The sequence below is a fragment of the Falco biarmicus genome, chromosome Z (assembly GCF_023638135.1).
Source record: "Falco biarmicus isolate bFalBia1 chromosome Z, bFalBia1.pri, whole genome shotgun sequence".
Lineage (NCBI taxonomy): Eukaryota > Metazoa > Chordata > Aves > Falconiformes > Falconidae > Falco > Falco biarmicus.
Window position 1 is genome coordinate 79,339,705 of NC_079311.1, and position 18,977 is coordinate 79,358,681.

Sequence of the window (18,977 nt, forward strand, 5' to 3'; positions counted from 1 at the left end):
CCAGGTGACCATGGTGTGCATCCTTCTGCCATGTGCAGCGGTCCCTGCTCGCAAGTGGAGCTCAAGGAGTCAGCCCCCATGCTGACCTGTACACGGTACATGGTCCAGCTGGCCTTGCCTGGCTGTAGCTGCCCTTCAGGCTGGCCGGCACTTTGTATAACACAGCTGTTGTAAAAGAGCTGATAAAGCACATTGGTACACAGAAATCTGCCTATTTTTTTTTCCAGCTGGTCTTATAAATGATACCGGTTCTCCCCAAAGCAAGTGCAGGCTCCTTTCTCCTCCCTGATGGTGTCAAGGGACCACATCTCGGGCTGATGAAGCACCTTTTGTTTCTCATGCGAAACAATGCTGACGTCTGGCCGTGCTATAAATAACACTTGTCCCTGCTTCCTTCCCATCACCTTTCCTCGGGAAATGCTGTCACTGCGTTGCAGAGGAGTGTGGCTCACCTACCCTGAGGTCTCTGTTGCGCACCTTTTACTCCCTTGGGGAGAAGCAACCCTATGGGCATGCAGCCATAGCTGTCTCCTGGTGTATATGATACAGTTTTACTTCCCGTGAGTCATTTTTCCATGGGATGCATGCTTCATTTGTTGCATGAGATAGATACAAAGTGCAAATTAGAGGGGTCATTAAACAGGCTGTGACTTTCCCAGTTAAGGACCATTTGTGGGTCTGTTGGACACATTTTTGATAGCAGCAATCAATGTCAGAGCCACATTTGGTGGAGGGTTTCTTTGCACAAGGTGTTTTAAAAGGCTACAGGAGGTGGTGAGGTCTGCAAAGACCTTCTAATCAGGGCAGGAGAGCAGGGAAAGGTCTCACCCTCCCCACCTCACCTGGAGAAATCCTGCAACAGAGAAATGTTTTCTGTGTTGGTTTAGACACACAAGGTGTAACTGCTGCCTCCTGATGAGGGTGATGGAGGGCATCACCGCTTGATGGGATCATTGAAAGAGAGCAGCAGAGGCATGTTTTTTCATAGATGTCCATGTGAGCAAGTGTTGAACACCAATGAGGGGTTTATTGTCCCAAACACTAATCCGCTGTTTGCTGCCACACAAGACCCACCCTACCTAGATATTGCCCAAGGCAACTTGGTTTGACTTCCCATAGGCAACCACCTCTAGGGAAGAAGGAACCCTCCCCGGGCAGTGGCAGGACCTCTCTTGCCCTTCTCTCCTGCAAGATTTTGAGAGAGAAAAAATACTCCGGGGGATATGCGGCATAAAAGACTCATTTTCCAAGTCCTCTGCTCCAGCCCTTCTTAATTCAATGCCTCTCTGCTAGTGGAGCACAAGCTGTGCTGGGATGTGGTCTTCTTGGGCAGGTGGGCTCTGAGTTTGTCCCCTTGTTTTTCAAAAAGTTCTTGAAAACACCATTTCTTTAAGTATCTATTGAAGCATTGCAAGTCAGCTTGGTGCTGCACAGGGTTTTTGCTGTTCTCATGGCACCCTGGTATGATGTGTTTTGGGATGGAGGGTCTGGCTGGCCAAACCCCGTAGCCCAGAAGTGCATGCACAGAGGCTTGCACCCGCCTTGTAGGAGTGATAAGAAATGTTGTCCAGTCTAGACAGGATTTACAAGGAATATATGGAGTTGCAATGGGTTAAGACAGGCAAGTTTGTACCTACTTGTGGGTCTTCTGGTTAACAGAGTACTAAAATTGTTCTGTGTCACCTAGGGAAGGGGACAGTTTTGCTGAGGACTGGGAAAAGGTTTCTGGAGAAGTCTTAAAAAGTTTGTGCCATTGTAATCACATTGATTCAATATCTTGTTGGATACAAAAGTCAAATCAGGCTGAATACCTTACAAAAAGGAAATTCTCATGTGTGCCTAGATGCTGGCTGGTATCTCATGGGGCTTTTGGTGGTCAGTCTATGGGCATCTGGAGAGATGGCAGAGGGAAACGCAGTCCCATGTCTTGGAGAGGATGGAGTAAAAGCCAAAGAGTTAATCAACACCCTCTTTCCCAAAGGCATCTGAATTCCTCTCTTCAACAGAAAAGGTGTGCATCCCTTGTGCTTCCTTGTGCCTGGTATGTCTCCAGGCTTTGGGATGACCAGAGTCACAAGGGGTTGCGCTGTCTGTCCCAGCCGGGGCCGTTGGGGACCACAGCCAGCCTCAGGTGAAGGACCATCACCCTTAGCTGTGGCTGAGCTTCATGTCATCACCTCCTTCTCCTGTTGCATGGGGGTTTCAGAGGGGTGTTGCTGCGCCTGGGAAATCCATCCTTTATAAAGCCCATGGGTGGGGATAAGGGGCTTGAGCAGAAGACTGTGTAGGTCCTCCTGGCTCATACACAGAGAGAAGGGGTGGGAGCAAAGAGACTCACGTGCTTTCCCTATCTCCCTTGAGCATGCCCCAAATACTTCAGCTTTTGATGACAGGATTACAGAAATGTCCCCAAGTTTTCTCTTGTGTTGTCCCAGTTTACTTCCTACCATTAGTTTGGCTTTACACTTAAATGATCAGGAAAAAACAGTCTGATTTTTTTTTTTTTGTGTGTGTGTGTGTGTTGTTTTCTGGTTTTAATTAGATTCAGAGCTGGGGGAGGCAGAAATATCCTCCTTCCCCGGAGATCCCCGGGTGGCTGTCAGGGACGGTTTCCTCTTCCTGAAGCAGGAGGGTTGTGTAAGCGCCGCTGAGCCCTCCTGCCTGCGCCCGCGCTGGAAACGTAGCTGGGTGAGTGCACGGGGGCAGGCACCCCTGTCCTGACTCCCCAGCCAGAATCCATGTTCCTGAGAGACATTCTGGGGCTCATCCCAGCCCATCCACGTGGCCCCAGCCAGGGTCTCGCACAGAGGCGAGCGTGGTCTTGCATAGGGATGGCCCAAAGGATGGTCACAGCGGGCTCGGGGCCAGGCAGGGAACGTCCCAGATCCGCCAGCGGCTCCACCAAGGAGCGTAGGCAAGCTGTGATATATTTCTTTTCCCATTATATTTGATTTTACAGACCCTCAGGGACACTCAACCACCTACAGTGATTAGTTCAACTGATTAAGCTGCTTTTCCTCTTGTGGCAAACTCCTTTTGTGAAGGGTTTTCAATAGGCACGCTGCTTGGGACATTGTTCCTGTACAATTTCCTTTCAAAACACCATAAAGGGCACTCTACCACTTTTCCCTGTCATAAAACATCACAGGAATCAGCTTTGCCCAGCTTGCTCCTTCAAGGGCAAGATCTCCTCATTCAGGGAGAAGGTATGGGGTCAAGGTGGGAGTTGCAGCACTGCATGATGCTGGAGTGAGATGGAGCCGTTAGCAAGGGGGATTCGAGATGAGATGAGGCATAAAGCAAAAGTTTTCTGCCTTTTTTTTTTTTTTTTCTTTTTTGCTGTCTGTTAATACGAGGATCCAGGGTCACCCAGGGAAGTGAAGGATAAAATAAACTTGAAAGCCCAGAGAAGGCAATGCTGGTTTGCACATGTTGGCTGTTTCAGCCTTGCCTGGCAGAAGCTGGGAGCGGATGCGGATCCTCTTGAGGTACCCAGGGGTAGATAGCGCAGGGGGAGAAGGGCTGTTTCTGCTGAAGAAACACGCCACTGTGAGCACCAAGCAGATAAAACTGGCCATCTAATTAAGACTGGAAGTCAAAGGAGTCTCTGCCTTGATTGCCACCAAGGGAGTAACAGACGTAGGGAACTGCAAGGGCTTGCCGTGGCACAAGGTCCATCCTCCCTGTGTTTGTAGTTACTCCCATACCCTCTCATGAGGCTATTGGGTAGGTCTGTATGAAGACCTGGTGTCATTGGGACCTAGTTTGTCCATCCGCTGCTCGTTGGGCCAAGTGTTGATGGAGCAGGGCAGAGATGCTATCAGAAAGAGTCAAGCAGGAGCCCCTTTGACCCACAGAGCCGCGCTGGCCAGACACCCTGGCATCGCCTGGCCCCACTGCCCTTCCTTCCAGGCGCTGAGGAGAAGGTTCTGCCAGGGGTCACAGTGCTGGGACCCCGCTCCCAGGAGGAGGTTGTTGAGAACAAAGCCTGCACCAGGCTGCCCGTTGAAGGAGCAGTCACTGAATGATCAAAAAGCCACCTCCTGATGACCCGTGGGCATCCGTCTGGGGGTGACTCAGCCACGGGTGGAGCTGCAGGGCAGCACTGCAGCTTCTCGTCGAGAGGGACCTTTTGGAGCTGAGATCTGGAGGTGGTTTGACTCCATCAAGACCCCTTGCTGCCTCTGGGCTCTGTGAATGGCATGGGGCTGTATAGTCCAACACTACCCCTGTGCAGTAATCCCAGCCCTGGTACCTACTGGACACAGATGATCAAATCACGGAATCATACAATGGTTTGGGTTGGAAGGGATCTTTAAAGATCATCTAGTTCCAGCCCCTGCCACGGGCAGGGACAACTTCCACCAGACCAGGTGGGTCCCAGCCCCAGCCCGGCCTTGGGCACTGCCGGGGACGGAGCACCCACAGCTGCTCTGGGCAGCCTGTGCCGGCGCCTCGCTGCCCTCACAGTGAGGAATTTCTTCGTAACATCTAATCGAAGTCTACTCTTTTTTTAATTTAAAACCATGCCCCTTGTCCTGTCGCGACAGGCCCTGCTAAAAACTCTGTCCCCATCTTTCTCCTGAGCCCCCTCTAAGTGCTGGAAGGCTGCAGTAAGGTCTCCCCGGAGCCTTCTCCTCTCCGGGCTGGACAACCCCAGCTCTCCCAGCCTGTCCTCCCAGCAGGGGTGCCCTGGCCTCTGACCATCCCCGTGGCCTCCTCTGGCCCTGCTCCAGCAGGTCCATGTCCTCCCTGTGCTGAGGACCCCAGAGCTGGATGCAGCACTGCTGGCCACGCTGCCTTTGATGCAGCCCAGGATACCCAGCTGGCTTTGTGGGCTGCGAGCACACGTTGCTGGGTCATGTTGAGCTTCTCATCCACTAACACCCCCAAGTCCATCTCCTGGGGGCCACGCTCAGTCCATTCTCCACCCAGCCTGTATTGATACAAGGGGTTGCCCTGAACCCGGTGCAGAATAGCTCTGCAGAAGCCATCTGAGGTTCAGCCAAGTTTATATCGAGCATCAGTCCTGGCTGGCTCATCTAAGAGTGATTTGCCTGCCCCAGCACCATCACCAGAGCCACACGTGTAGGGTCTTCCCATTAGCAGAGTGGTCCATATGAAGCACCGGTAGCAGTAAGGTGGAGCAGCTGGTATTTAGCATCCACTGGGGAGTTTGTTTTGCCTGTCACCCATGTCTCAAGCTGTGGCAGGGTGAGTAGAGGTTTTCTACCCAGCTGCTCCTGTTCCTGCTGTTGTGATCAGCACTCAGCCCTTGTGCACTTGAGGGTGTCAGTGAAAATATGCCCAGCCGTGAGTCACCCCTGGAGGCAGACGGTGCAGCTGCGATCCTGCCGGCAAAGCACACCGCGAAAGGTGATGCTGTATTTACAGCTCCTTTCCTGATGCTAGCAACAACGAAAAGGATTTTGTATTTCATGTGATGGCGGGAAAACGTACTTCTGTAAGTATCAGAGTGCTGCGTGGGCTCGAGAATAATGCAAAGAGGAGGATAAACCTTTGTGAGTTCAACAGGACACGCTCGACACGAGCAGGACTTCAAGAGATGTGTATCCATTACGGTTGTCTGTGTCTGCTCTGTTCTCCTTGTGTGCCTAGCTAAAGGCATGGTGCAGAGCTAAAGGCATGGTTAAAAGATACTCATCTAAGCAAATTTAATCCTTTCCTTTCATTGTTCCTTTTTTTTAATGCCAGGAGGCAGTGGCAGGAGAGAGCCGGGTGCGTTTCCCAGCTGCAGGGTTGCCACCTCTCTGGTGAGGGCTGTTTTGTCATTACATAAAAACTCTACAACACAAGACTTTTTATTCCCTTTTCTTTTTAATGATCTTGGCGACTGAGGTGACCCCTGTCCTGCAGACTAAATTTAACCTGAATTGCCAAGCTGCCACTATATGGCATCAGGAGGCTTTTGCAGGTTGTTTTTCTCCATCTCTGCAGCTGATTGAAAGACTTTATGTACCACCGGCAAAACATATTACGGTTATGAAACCTCTCAATAGAAATGTAACAGCCTGCTGGGTAAGCTCAGGGTCTTATGATGCTTGTGAAAGCAAAATAATTGCTCCAGCAGAAAATCCAGGAGAACTTCGGTGTGTTGCTGTGGTGGAGGGACCCCTGATTTCATCAAAACTCAGTATTTATTAGGTAGCTTGTTCCTGTGCGGCAGCAGGGTCTGGTCTGGAGGACAGCGAGGTGTTGATGCTGACAGCTCTTCATTCCTTTTCTGAGGCTGCCCGTTCTTGTGGGTGTTTGGGAATGGCGAGCAGGAGCTCATGGTGACTCTATAGCTAGTGAGAAGGTTAGCAAAGCAACCGCTCATGTGTCGCAGGCCTTGCAGGGGGAACATGGGAGGTCTCACTTCAGTTCTCACCTTTCTCAGAGACTTCTGGGCTTCACCTCCGTGGTTGCAGGTGCTATTCCAGATGCCCTAGCATATTGGGAATTCCATGCAAGGAGCTAGCAGCCACCACACCTTGTGAAACCTGCACCACAACGGAGTGGGAGCTGGACAAGATGCCATAAAGCATCTCCAGTGACACCACCAGCTGAGTCCCACCGCATGGCTCCGTAACTGTGTTGACCATGTATGAACTGGGTGGCCAGTGTTCCCGTTATGCTCAGAGGGGATGCAGTCAGTGGAGTTTGGAAGATGGGTCGCCTCAGGATGAAGCAGGCATTTGGCCAGGTGATTCCCTCCCCAGTATCTACCCCCTATAACTGGAGTTTAGGTCCCCACCTCACTTTTGGCTTCTGACATCACAGACACCTAAAACTAGGCAAATTGAACCCACCCTCTGCATGATGCCATGTAACCCCCTCCCCACGCCTATGTTCTCCATGCATTAAATGCATCTTGCTGCTGTAAGCTCTTGGGGGGAAGTTGTTCTGTACACTAAGCACGTATGAACAGGGCCTGAGGGGCTCCACCATGGCACTCTAGTAGTAAAGTCCTGTGCAAGGCTGAACTTTGTGAGCAGCCCTACAATAATCCGGTGTTGCATGGAGGGAGGATTCCCCTTCCCCTGGGACAAGGTGGGACTTCTTAAAGGTGGCAATCACAAGTGCTTGGAGAACCCTGGAAAGCTTCTCACTGAGATTTTATGGCCCCCACATAAGAAAAATTAGCCTGGGCATCTTATGAGAACAGGTTTCCTTGCTTTATTTTGCCTTCCCATGTTGACCAGAACCAAGGAAGTATGAAAAACAAAGAACTGTGGGAGGAGTTGAGCCAAAACACCTCATGCCAGAGGAAGCCCTGGGACAGGGATTTGTTTCTGGGCTCTCTTGAGCAAGAACAAAGACTTGAGACTGGGCATCCCATTCTCTCCCGTCTCATAGAGGGGAAATCTCTTCCCAGCCAAGGAAGGCATGGGTTTCCACCGAGACATTTTCACACTCGCAGGGAGTGCCACCTTGGCACTTTTTGAGAAGCTTTAGGGACAGCAGTCTCCGCTTCAGACTATGCTTGCTCTAAGTATTTCTGGTGTCTGAAGAAAATGTGCTTGTGTCTGTAACGAGGAAGATGCACATGGCTGATGGTCCCTCACCTGCATTTAGCTCAACCCCTTGGTGAGGCTGCCTGCCTTTGGTGGCCAGAGTGAGTCCCCCTTACCCATCAGCTGGGTAGATAGACCCTGCTGAGGTCTACCAGCTGAGCTGGATTGGTGCTGCTAATGAGCAGCAGGTGATACCAGTCACTGACATTTCAGCAGCCTGGGTGAAGCGGGTAGTAGGGGTTTTTTGCCCTTGGCTTTTCATAAACAGGTGTCAACAGAAATGTCATCATCACAGGTGGAAGCGTTTAGCCCTGAGCCCCTTAAAGGCATTGCCAGGCCCTGCTGCAGCCCTTAACTTGTTTTCACTTCAATTAACAGTTTGCACCTTCTTCTAGAAGGTTTCTTCCAGGAGGGAGCTGGTGAGTGGATGCCCAGTGGAGAGGTCTGGTATGTCCTGGCTGTACTGGGGGGGGGGGTGTGTGTGTGCGGAATCTGAGGAGATGGTGGTATTGCAGGATGTGCGTGGCAGTGATGTTTTCAGCACTTGTATTTCAAACAAGAGATGAGCTGAGGCAAACCCTTGGGCTTGGGTGGGACTTTGGGAGTTGCTTGATGAGCTGGTAGGGTCTTCAGCTTTGCCCAGGTTGTGTTGTGGATATATATATCTGCTGCCTTGGATTTGGTCCTGAATGTTAAGAGGGAAGAAATATATATGCCTAGGTGCGTCATGGGCACATGAAGTCATGGGAGGATCAGGAATGAAGCACAAGTAGTGTGGCTTGTTGTCCTATGTGTGAATTTTAAAGCTATTTTCTAGCTTGCATTTAAAGAATGATATTACTTTATGTGAAAACCTGCTGTTCTGCGTTCATTATTATCTGATGCTGAGTTCTCAGGCATAATCTTCCTATCTACTGGTTAATGTCTTAAAAATTGATTTTCCTTCTTATTTACCCTTCTTATCTTTTACTCGCTGCTTAAAAATACATATACGCACATGTACATGACCAGGATACATACACATATAACCAAGTTGTCCCACATTTTGTCTTGCAAAATATTTTTTCAATGGGACTTTACCGAAAGAAAACTCCATGCTTGTTCCCACGAGCATCATGTTGGTAGGTCAGGAGGCTGGGATCACACTTGCATGCGTCCTCTTTGGCCCAGGTAGTTCTTGTACTGGAAAGATGACTAAGAAAAGCCCAACCACCACTCAGGAGCGTGCCATGCAAGATACATATTGAAAACTTTACAATAAGTTGACAGCCCATATCCATGCAATTTTCACGCTGTCTTGAAGGGTTGCACTATTTCCAGAGCCACTCCTGTGCCGATCTATTCATGGCCAGCTCTAGGGCTCCTTTCATAATTAAAAATAGTCACAGGAATGGCCCTCACCCTGGATTTTAAGATGGCAAGTTATTTTGGGTGAAGGTGAGCGTGTTTTATGGCTGACATGAACACATAGTTTTTAAGGCTGTGAAATTTTGGAAAAGCCTTAGAAACCCGTTCCCAGAGGTCACCGGTACAAACCTCTCCTGCTGGGCGAGTGAATAGAAATGAGTTCATAATTATAGAGTATAGTAGTGGCACGTTTGCTTTTTCACTGTTTTAATTGAGGTTTTTCAGAAAGGAAGAGAACTTAAAACAATACAGAAATGTCTTTTGTTCTTTCAGGGCCATTTACTGAAGGCTTTGCAGTGAGAGGAGAGGATGTTTATTAAAGAAAGCAACAATATCAAGACATTATTTTAGTGCCGAAGTGCTGTTCGTAGCTGGAACAAAATGGAATGTTTCAGATGGACTGAGTACTTGCTGAGAACTAGCATCGAGCTAAATGATGTGCAGTTCATTTACTGAGTTCAGTAAATGGTGTTTGAAACAGTAGGAAGGGAGAGGAAGCAAAGGAATCAAAAAGGTTGAAACACCCTTTTCCTTATCGGTAGGGTTTCCAAGTCAAATGAATTAGGTTTAAGGGCACATGGGGCTGGACCCCTGAAGCAGCATCTGGAAGTCAGGTTTTCATCCTCCTCCTTATGCTCCTGCCTTCTCCATGCCTTCCTGGGAGCTTGGAGGGGGGGTGGTTCTGGAGCCACCATGGAGACTCTCTTCAGGGCTGCAGAGGGAACATCCCAAACCCGCTGGGGATGTACCGGCTGTCCATGCTGAGCAGGGTGCAGAGGAGTTGAGCCAGTGTAGTGGTGGCTGTGTAAAGCTGCTGCTGATGGGAAACCTCTTCTGAGCAAACTTGGGACCAATATTTTTTTTTCTTTTTAAGGACAAAAGTCACTGGTGGTATACTTGCCTGCAATGATGAGTAGGAATACTAGCATCTAGCTAAATCGGTGTTTAGAGTGTAACACTGCAAAAAACTCTTCTAGGCAGCTAAAAGCACCCAAGCAGAGATGCTGTTAAAATCATAGTCGCTCTCCTGCTGCAGATGTAGGAACTTTGAACCAGTGATGAAGGACAGGCCACATTTTCAGGAGCAACCGCACTAAAGTTTCATTTCAGAAAGGCATCATAGAATGTCTTGAGTTGGAAGGATCCCATAATGAGCGAGTCTAACTCCCTGCTCCTCGCAGGGCTACCTAAACCTAAGCCATATGACTAAGAAAGCTGTGCCAGCTGAAGTTGAGCATCCTGGAGAACAAGGTAAAGAACTCCTTATTGGCGTGCTGTTCCCTCATGATCAGGTTCCTCAAGGATTAATTGTTCATATGCACAAAAATCCCAAGTAAACAGTCAGTACTTGCCCTGCCTGCCCAAGCAGAGCCAGCAGTCGCAGGGCATCAGCTGAGGGGTTGGTTACAGGCAATTTAGAGACAGATCATCATTTCGGTTTGATTGCCCACAACATTGCTGGGAGTTATTACACTAAATTAATTCTCCGAACTGCAGGTCCCCAGAGGACAATATTGTCTTGGCAGTTTGTTCCTAAAAAAGGGCTCAGCTGGGTGATTGCGTTATTGCAGCTTAATGAATTACGGCACGTGAGCTGGGTGGCGGTAATTGCCTGCATGTGCTGCTGGCTGTGCGTGTGGTGTGCCTTCTGCTGCAACCCCTCTAACCCAGCTGGGAGGTAACTCACCTTATCTTATGGTTGCCTTGCGGTCCTGCATCAGCAGGGAGGCAGGAGTTTGTAATTTGCAATTGGACGTGCCAGTGGTGTGCTGGAGGTGGTTGGGAGGTCAGTAAGAGCAGGAGGAGAGCTGTGATGGGTCACACCAGACAACCTGGCTTGGTTACCAGCAAAGGACACCAAGAGGAGTGTAAGAAGAACAGGGCTATGCGTGTAATGTTGCCTTGCAGTAGTGCTTTCCTCCTATTAACAGCTGGACTCAATCTTAAGGTTCCTTTTCAAACTAAATAATGATTTTCCAGGAAATTATGTTGTTGGGATGTGCAGGACAGCATTTGTTCACCTTCCTGTCCAGCAGCTCCTGATGGACTTTTCCTTTCATGATTTCGGCAATGTGCTTTTCAAACCTTTGTAAACTCCAGGTATTCACATCTATAGCTTAGCTCCACTCTGTATGGTGTACATAGGTGTAGCTGTGCATTATGTGAAGAAAGACCTCCTTCTGCTTGTTTTGAACCATCCTCCTTTTCAGGTCATGAGAGTTGAAGTGCTCGTGTGGCTGTGCCTGCAAACTAAGTGCCTGTTGAGAGCTGCCCCTTCCCTCTTCAGCTGTATATTCAGTGAAGCAGGAGTCAGCGTTTCAAACAGGCTTTGCCATTTTGGAAGCAAGACCATCAACAGAAGGTTCAGCAGTGCCTGTTCTGGGACCATAGAACCATCAAATGGTGGGGGTTGAGCAGGGACCTTCAAAGTCCCTCCAGCCCAGCCCCCTGCCGTGGGCAGGGACACCTTCAGCTGGATCAGGTTGCTCAGAGCCCGTCCAGCCTGGCCTTGGATGTTCCCAGGGATGGGCCATCGGGCACCTCTCTGGGCCACCTGTGCCAGTGCCTCACCACCCTCGGTGTAAAACATTTCTTCCCTCCATCTAGTCTGAATCTCCCCTCTTTGAGTTTAAAACCATCCCCCTTGTCCTGTCGCGACAGGCCCTGCTAAAAACTCTGTCCCCATCTTTCTCCTGAGCCCCCTCTAAGCGCTGGAAGGCTGCAGTAAGGTCTCCCCGGAGCCTTCTCCTCTCCGGGCGGGACAACCCCAGCTCTCCCAGCCTATCTTCAGAGAAGAGGTGCCCCAGACTCTGATCATTTTGGTGGTCCTCCACCCGGGACACCTTGGTCATCTTGGTTGTATTACTGTTGCTTTGGTAACTCATGGTGTGACTGATTTTTAACCAGCCTGGCAGGAAAGTCCTCATTGTGTGGGCGAGTGCAGGGCACTGTTGGGTCAATCAGCTGTAGGAAGAGTCATGGGGAAGTGATGCCAGCGCTCTCTTCAGGGAAGACGACCAGAGATGAAAGAATATTGTGTTTTGTTGTCCATCAACCTCGAAGTGCTTTTTAGCAGAGGGGTGCTCTCAGCATCCCCCCTTTCCGTTTGAGGAAACCACAGCAGAAAGGAGGGAAGGGGCTGTGGTTGGACCTTCCTCCGCCACAGACCTTGTGGTGAACCTGTGGCCACCAGCTTCTCATATGTGCAAACCCCGTCACCCATGAGACTGTCCTTCCACGCTGCTTTTAGTGTCATGTAATGCAAAACACAACTGTCTACGTGATGCTGTTTCAGCCAGCCAGAATTGAGGGAAGGAAATATAACGGCAGGTTCCTCTGCACTAGGAAACTGATTTGTTATTGAAATGGCTTTCTCTCTGGAGTGTTTCCGGCACGGCTTCTCAGTACTGGAAATGGATTTCTCCATCTACACCTTGTTTTCCAGCATGAGTTCGTGGAGGTGTTGTCAGCAGCCGGTTGCTGGAGCGAATATAAAGTAAAATAATTTGTTTCATTTTCCTGCTTTCAGTCCTTGAATATAAATGTGCTGTTGCTGGTGATCTCTTGGAATGAGCACCAAGGGCTTTCTGCTGCCAGGTTGTTCTCCAAAGTTATCTGGCAGCTGAACTGGGAGGTGAGGACAAGCAGAGGCTGATGCTTTTGATGGGTAAAAAAGTGTTATGGCATCCCCTGTGTCACACAAGGTCTTTCCATGAGACCTGGCCCGGTTGAAGAAGCCCAGCAGTGCTTCAGTGGTGTGGCTGCATGGTTTGGGTGGTGACTTCCAGTTTCTGCCCGTGGCCAGTAGCCGCCCCTCTCTGTGAGAAAGTGTTTACCACCCATTCCTTCTCCCAGCGAGCCCAAGCTGGGGACATTGGCCCCAGAGACTGGGAGGGAGCAGCATGCTTAAGCTCTGCAGAGCCTCCTGGCATGGTTAGTGTGTGAAGAAGTTGCCAGCTCAAGTTGTTTGGGCTCTTGTTGCAGAAACAATATTTCTGTCTGACCCCAGTTAGCAACTGATGTTTGCAAAATAAAGAAGTCAAGGCACTGGAAATACTTTCCATTCCCACTCTTGTCTCAGCCCAAAATATTAGTATTAAAAATATTGCATCTATTATATGCAGCTAATATCTCTGCTGGCACGTAAATCACCCAGGGATTTTTCATCTCCATATTAAAAAAAAAAAGTTAACTATGCTCTATTTTTGGATATTTGTTAACTGTTTTGTTTCCATTTATTCCTACTAAAGCCACAGCAGTCTGTCTCCAAGGGGCCATATGTGGGAAAGAGAGTCCCTAGATTGGCTGGGAAGGTGCCGGGGTCACTGACAGGCGTGAAGGTGCTGAGTATCTGCTCTTTCTCTGATAATGTCTTTATTTAGCATGACAGCCTCTGGGGCACGAGTGGACAACAGGCTTCTTTCTTTCATTTAAACCAACATTGCTCCATCCATTCCCAGCATTGTGCAGATGCTATGGATCATCCCAATTTCCTGATTAAATTTGGGGCTGCTAGTTCCCAAGCAGCAAGGGCCAACAGCTAAGTGGCACTGGAGCTGCAGAAGGTGACCCAGCTCTGTGCCTCCCCCTGAGCACCATGCTCTCATCTAAACTGATGAGTGGAAACTTATCCAGGAGAAAGTAAATTTTTGGAGTGGATCAGACCCTGGCGCAGCTCAGTACATCCATGTGAGCATTGAGGGTAGTGTGAGAGAGGAGGCAGGAACGGGATCAAGAGGAGACAAATCTTCTTTTGACAGTGGAGTGGACTTAGGTAAACATTTGGGAAACTGCTTAGGATTGTCACTGGATTGCAGTAAGTCAATGTCCAGATCAATCCTGGCTCCCAAAGCTCTACACTCAATGCTATAGCTTGCTGCATCATTTTTAAAGAAATTCATTTAATGCGTTTGATAAAGGCTTCTGGCACAATCCAAGCATCTCTGCTCCTTGGGATGGTGCTTTACCAGATCCCCGTGTCGGAAGTAATTGCTTGCCATTGACTTTGGGTCATCTCAGATGTCTGGACAGCTGTTAGGAGATCCTGTCAAATCTTGCCTTAGCTTCTACAGGAAAGACATTTATTTCTTCACTAGAAAGCACTGGTATAAATAGGATATGGAAAAAAAAAAAAAAACCCTAGAGGATGTCTCCTTGCTGTAGGTCAAAGAGTCACAGAGGTCTAAAGGAAGACAGCTGAACAAAAAGGCAGCAGGTGGGGGCTTGTACATTCTATTTAGGATGTGTCTTGAGGGACAGGACCATGGAGGGATGGTGGTGGGCTGTCTGTGCATCTTGGCACGGGTTTAAAGTTTATATCTCTTGGAGGATTATCAGATCTCGGGATAACTGATCAGCCTTGGTGTATTTTTAAAGGAAGCAGCCTGGAGTCTGAGGTATAAGCTCTTTTATTGCAAAGTAGTAAAAGATGAATGTATATTCATTCAAGTCACATTCTTACCAGTAGTCCAGGATCTCTGTGTGTTTGTGCTTAGCAGACTTTTAGGAAACTTTGTGTACTGTGGTTGTGTCTTTCAAGTTTAAACTATTTCAGCTAAACTGGATTTGGTTCCTTGTCACTGCATTTTCCTGTGGTTTTCATGTAGTTTTTTGCAATCGTGTTTACAGTACGCAGAGAATCCAAAAACATAATTCCAAGTAATGTCATTTATGAAGAGGACCATTTCCAAGCAATTTCTACATGAAATCACTGTGGTGATTTCTACACCGGTCTGGGCAGTCAGCCTTGAAGTCTGGGGGGTGTCTTCCTAGCTGGTTGACCGCTCTGTGCAACAAGGGCCTCCATCTGGACATCCCTAATGATTTGTGGGAGACCCAGCAAAAGATTTAAAGAGCTGGTTTGGAGCTATCTTGCATGCCATCTGTACTTGGGATGTCTTTCCCAAGCTGGTGTTGCAAAACAGTTACTTAAATTCCTCCTGAAGATTCGTTTCCATGAAGCTTAGGAGAAAATAGCTGACTCAGGCAGCCTGTGCGGCCAAGCATTGCAGAATGTGAGGACTTTCGTTGGACTTCAGCAGTTGACAAGTTAGCTCTTCAGAGCTTTGCTGAGTCTGCTCTGATGGGTTTTGAGCCGTGTCCTTTCAGCCCAGCAGTGCTGTCTCTGCTCCTGCAGCACAGCCTGCAGACTGGGTGTTTGTCTGGTGGTCCTGTGAATGGGGTGTCCATCACTGCAGTGGGAGAAACAGTGGACACCGATGGTGTGAAGTGATGCTGCAGGAAGGCACAGAGAGAAATCAGGTCTGTTTCTGTGTTTGGAAAGGCCAAAGCAGTCAGAATCCCATAGCAGAAGATAGCGTGTCCCACGGTGAACTGTGCTTTCTGTCTGTCCTACACCCATTTTTTGGATGCTTTATTGCATGAGCAGCTTGCATGCCTTTGTAAGGCCCTTCAGTCATAGACTCATGGAACGGTTTGTGTGGGAAGGGACCCTCAAAGTCCCTCCAGCCCAGCCCCCTGCCATGGGCAGGGACACCTTCAGCTGGATCAGGTTGCTCAGAGCCCGTCCAGCCTGGCCTTGGATGTTCCCAGGGATGGGCCGTCGGGCACCTCTCTGGGCCGCCTGTGCCAGTGCCTCACCACCCTCAGCGTAAAAGTCAGTGTTACCCTGTTAATTTGTAGTGAGTCTAATTATGTTGTAAAGGCCAAACACAATCAAACAAAGGCAGATATGTTGTCCAGGCCCAAGGGAGGGTTGTCAGCAGTGGCTACACCCCAAGACCAAGGTGGTAACAAGAGGAGTTGTGCCCATGTAGGCAGCTCATCCAAAGGTTTCATAATGCGTTTCCCAGCAGCCAGAGGCTGTGAGCCTCATCAAAAACCTCTCTGCCCTCATAGCATTGTTTTTGTTGGGCTCTGCTTGTCTTCTGGAGGTCATTGTATGTTTTCAAAGATGCATACGTGTAAGACCTAAAGCACGTGTTACATCTCAACTGTACAAAGATGGCTTAAAAACTTGATCACCACCATTTTGACAGGTAGATTTTCTACGCTTCCCAAATGCTGTGTCTAGCCAGACATGTAGGCTGGATCTAGTGATCGGAATAGACTTTAACCCTACTGACAGAAAGGCATAAAAGGAGTGTGAATAATTTCATTTTTGTTTTCAGGAGTGAACATGACATCTTGTTCCCTTCTCATCTGAGAAAAATGCAAACAAAAATGAAACTGGAGCCAAGCGAAACCAGTTTGAGAGAGAAAGCCAAAGGGAAAACACACAGAAGTCTTGTGTTCTTCATCCTTCGAGCTGGTGGTTGTTGCTTTCTGTGGGGTTTTGAGGTTTTTGATTAATTTGTGTGGAACAGTCAAGCTTATTTGAGTGTTTCCCACTCAATTGTAGCGAGGATAGAAAACAGCCGTGGCTGGACCATGATGCTGCCTTGCAGCAAAGTAATGCTGACTTATCATTGTACAGGCATGTAAAACATCAAGGTGCCTTTGATGGACGTATGCTTGATGAAGACTTCAGGAGAAAGTCAGGCCCCTAGGATAGAAATTCAGACCTTTCTCTTCATTATATTAATAGCAGTATTCCCCAGACCTCCAGGACCAGTTTTAAACATTACAAAATTCCACCAGCTCCTAACTGGGATCCTTCAGGCACCACAGTTCGGACCACAGTGTCCCTTAGGTGCCCAAAGCCAGTGATGCCGAGTGGTTTTGACTGCAGCAGCACTTGCTGCCATGCCCAAACCCTTCCAGCGGTGCCTGCTCAGGGGTGCCAGTCCAGTTGTTTGTGGAGCTGCACTACCCAAGGTGAAGCAGCTGGTTTTGCTAGAATATGCTTAGTTCAACAACGCTGGGCCTGGAGAAATTGGTTTGTTCAGGGGATGTTCCAGAGGACTTTGCTTCTTTCTGCCCTTTCCCATTTCAGGATGGGTATCCTGGGCAGCTAGCTAGTACAGCTGGGAAAAGCCTGGTTGCTATCCATCTCTGTGAATTTAACTCTTTCAGTGGTGACACTAAGAGGGTGGGTTTTTTAAATTTCCCTCCCTCAATGGAAAATTACCGTGGAATTTTCAAAAAGAAGGTGGAGAGAGATGGCCCTTCATCCCATGGACCTAGCCCCTCCGGTCCTCCCTTCATATGTACAGCTGCTGCGTGCCTTGGGAGCACTCTGCTCCTCCAGCTTTCAGGGTTGTCACGGGTAAGGGGGATCTGGGGACCTGATGGGAATGGAAGGTCCCACAGAGTCCGCTTCTGCAGCAGATCTTAATCTATCCCTTGTAATGGCAATTGCCAATTAATTGCAGGCATGTTAATAGCCAAGCTGATCATGAGATACTCCCAGGGCTTAGCATCATATTCCTGGGCCTGATGCTGACATGGAGATGAGATCCTGCCTGGGCATGGGCAGGAGAAAGGGTGGAGAGAAACTTTCCATCTGCAAAATGCAGTGAGGAACATTTTCATTCAAGCACCAGAAGGGTGAAGGGGACACAGAAGGTTTGACCTTGGCCACAGCACTGCTTTTGATTCCCAGCCTCCTGCTTGGGTGCCTGCAAGTCTGTACTAGTTGTTAAACACTGGGTGGCCATGGCCATGCCCACCAGGTATCAGGCTGTGCGCAAAAGCAGGACAAACATCCTTCTCCTGTGAGGACCTTAGCATGCCTGGTAGGGTTTGTCCCACGGGAGAGTTGCCTGGGATTGAGGGCAAGTGTGGTGTCCAGGCAGGTTCTTCAAAGGCAAGAGCCAGCATGTCCAGAGCACCCAGTTCCCAAGCCCATGGACAGGATCTCGGTCCATTTGGCTGTACAGGGTGCTCAGCACTGCGGGGTAAATGTCTCAAGTGCTCTTGGAGATGTAGCTCCTTACATCTCAGTATGTGTAAGAATTACCTAACCAAATCTCTGTGCAGCCACCAGGAGAATGTAACCCCATGTTGTCCTCCGGTCTCCACATGCCAGACATGGTGGGGGCTTTCAGAGGACTTGTCTCACTCGGGCGGGGGGATATGAGCAGGGCTGACGGGACAGAGCAACTGTGGTTTAGACCACAGCTGTCCACGTGTCTGGAGTTATTTTTCCCAGCCTTGTGCCTTCCAGCCCCTTTCCTTGGGAGCAAACGATGTAGTAAAAACTTGCAGGAATCCTGTATTTCTGAGCATGTAGGCTGGTAATCACAGAGACAGCTGAAGCCTTAGATTTGTTTGCGTAGGCTCCTCTGACAGAGCAGACATTTGTCAGATCTAAATTCTGTTGAAAGGTACCTCATTTAGTTAATTGAATAAAAAAATCGGTGGAGAAACGATAGTAGAAGCAATACCATCCTATTTCCAGCTTGGCAATCCTGACTGTCTCCCCTTGGTTTTTAGTACTTCAGCAGTTTCTTTGGGACTCTGAATGTCTCCTTAGTTTCCACGTTGACCGGTGGCCAAATCTTCAGTCCTGCTGAAGTCAGGAGGAGTTTTGAGCCGAATCAGAATTTGGCCTTTGAAGTGCAAGTAGTTATTTAATGTTAAATGGAGTCAAGAGGCAGGAGACCATTGTGCTACGTAGATACTTTTTCATGTAGCTTAAGTAGTGTCCCCCACCAGGTACCGTGTACTTGCAGCAAAGGATGAGTAGAGAGGGACAGAAGAAGGATTTCCCAGTAGCTACAGCATTTTTCTGGGGTAAATTCTTGCTTTTCTTCGAGATGTTGCTATGTGATTCAAACTTCAGCTGCTCCTCCCTTCGGCATTGCAAACCCAAAAGCCTGGGTTGGGAAGTGCCTTTGGGCTCCTGCACGATCTGGTTCCCTAAGCTTGGTGGGTCACCACAAGGTACCATCTTGGCACCTACACTCCTGCCTGTGGGCAAGCGCAAGGTTGTTGCCATCAAGTCAACCCATGGTGGGTGCGTGTGGTGGCTTGTCCTGGTCACCATCTTGACCCTTCCTGGGGTTTTCTATGTCCCCAGCACCTTGGTCACACCTGAGAGCCAGGATGGGTCATCCCAACCTCCCAGGCTTTGCAATGCTGTGTGGTCAAAAAAGTTTTAAGATCTGAGCCCCATTCTCCCTGCTTTGGCTCTTCTTTGCTGCAGAGTCC

The 18,977-nt window shown here is 49.0% G+C and overlaps 1 protein-coding gene across 4 annotated transcripts in view; it reads left to right on the forward strand.

The window, feature by feature from the left end:
* The window catches only part of CTIF (cap binding complex dependent translation initiation factor), a 141,543-nt gene that overhangs the window by 80,503 nt on the left and 42,063 nt on the right, over positions 1-18,977 (forward strand). The window lies entirely within an intron of this gene.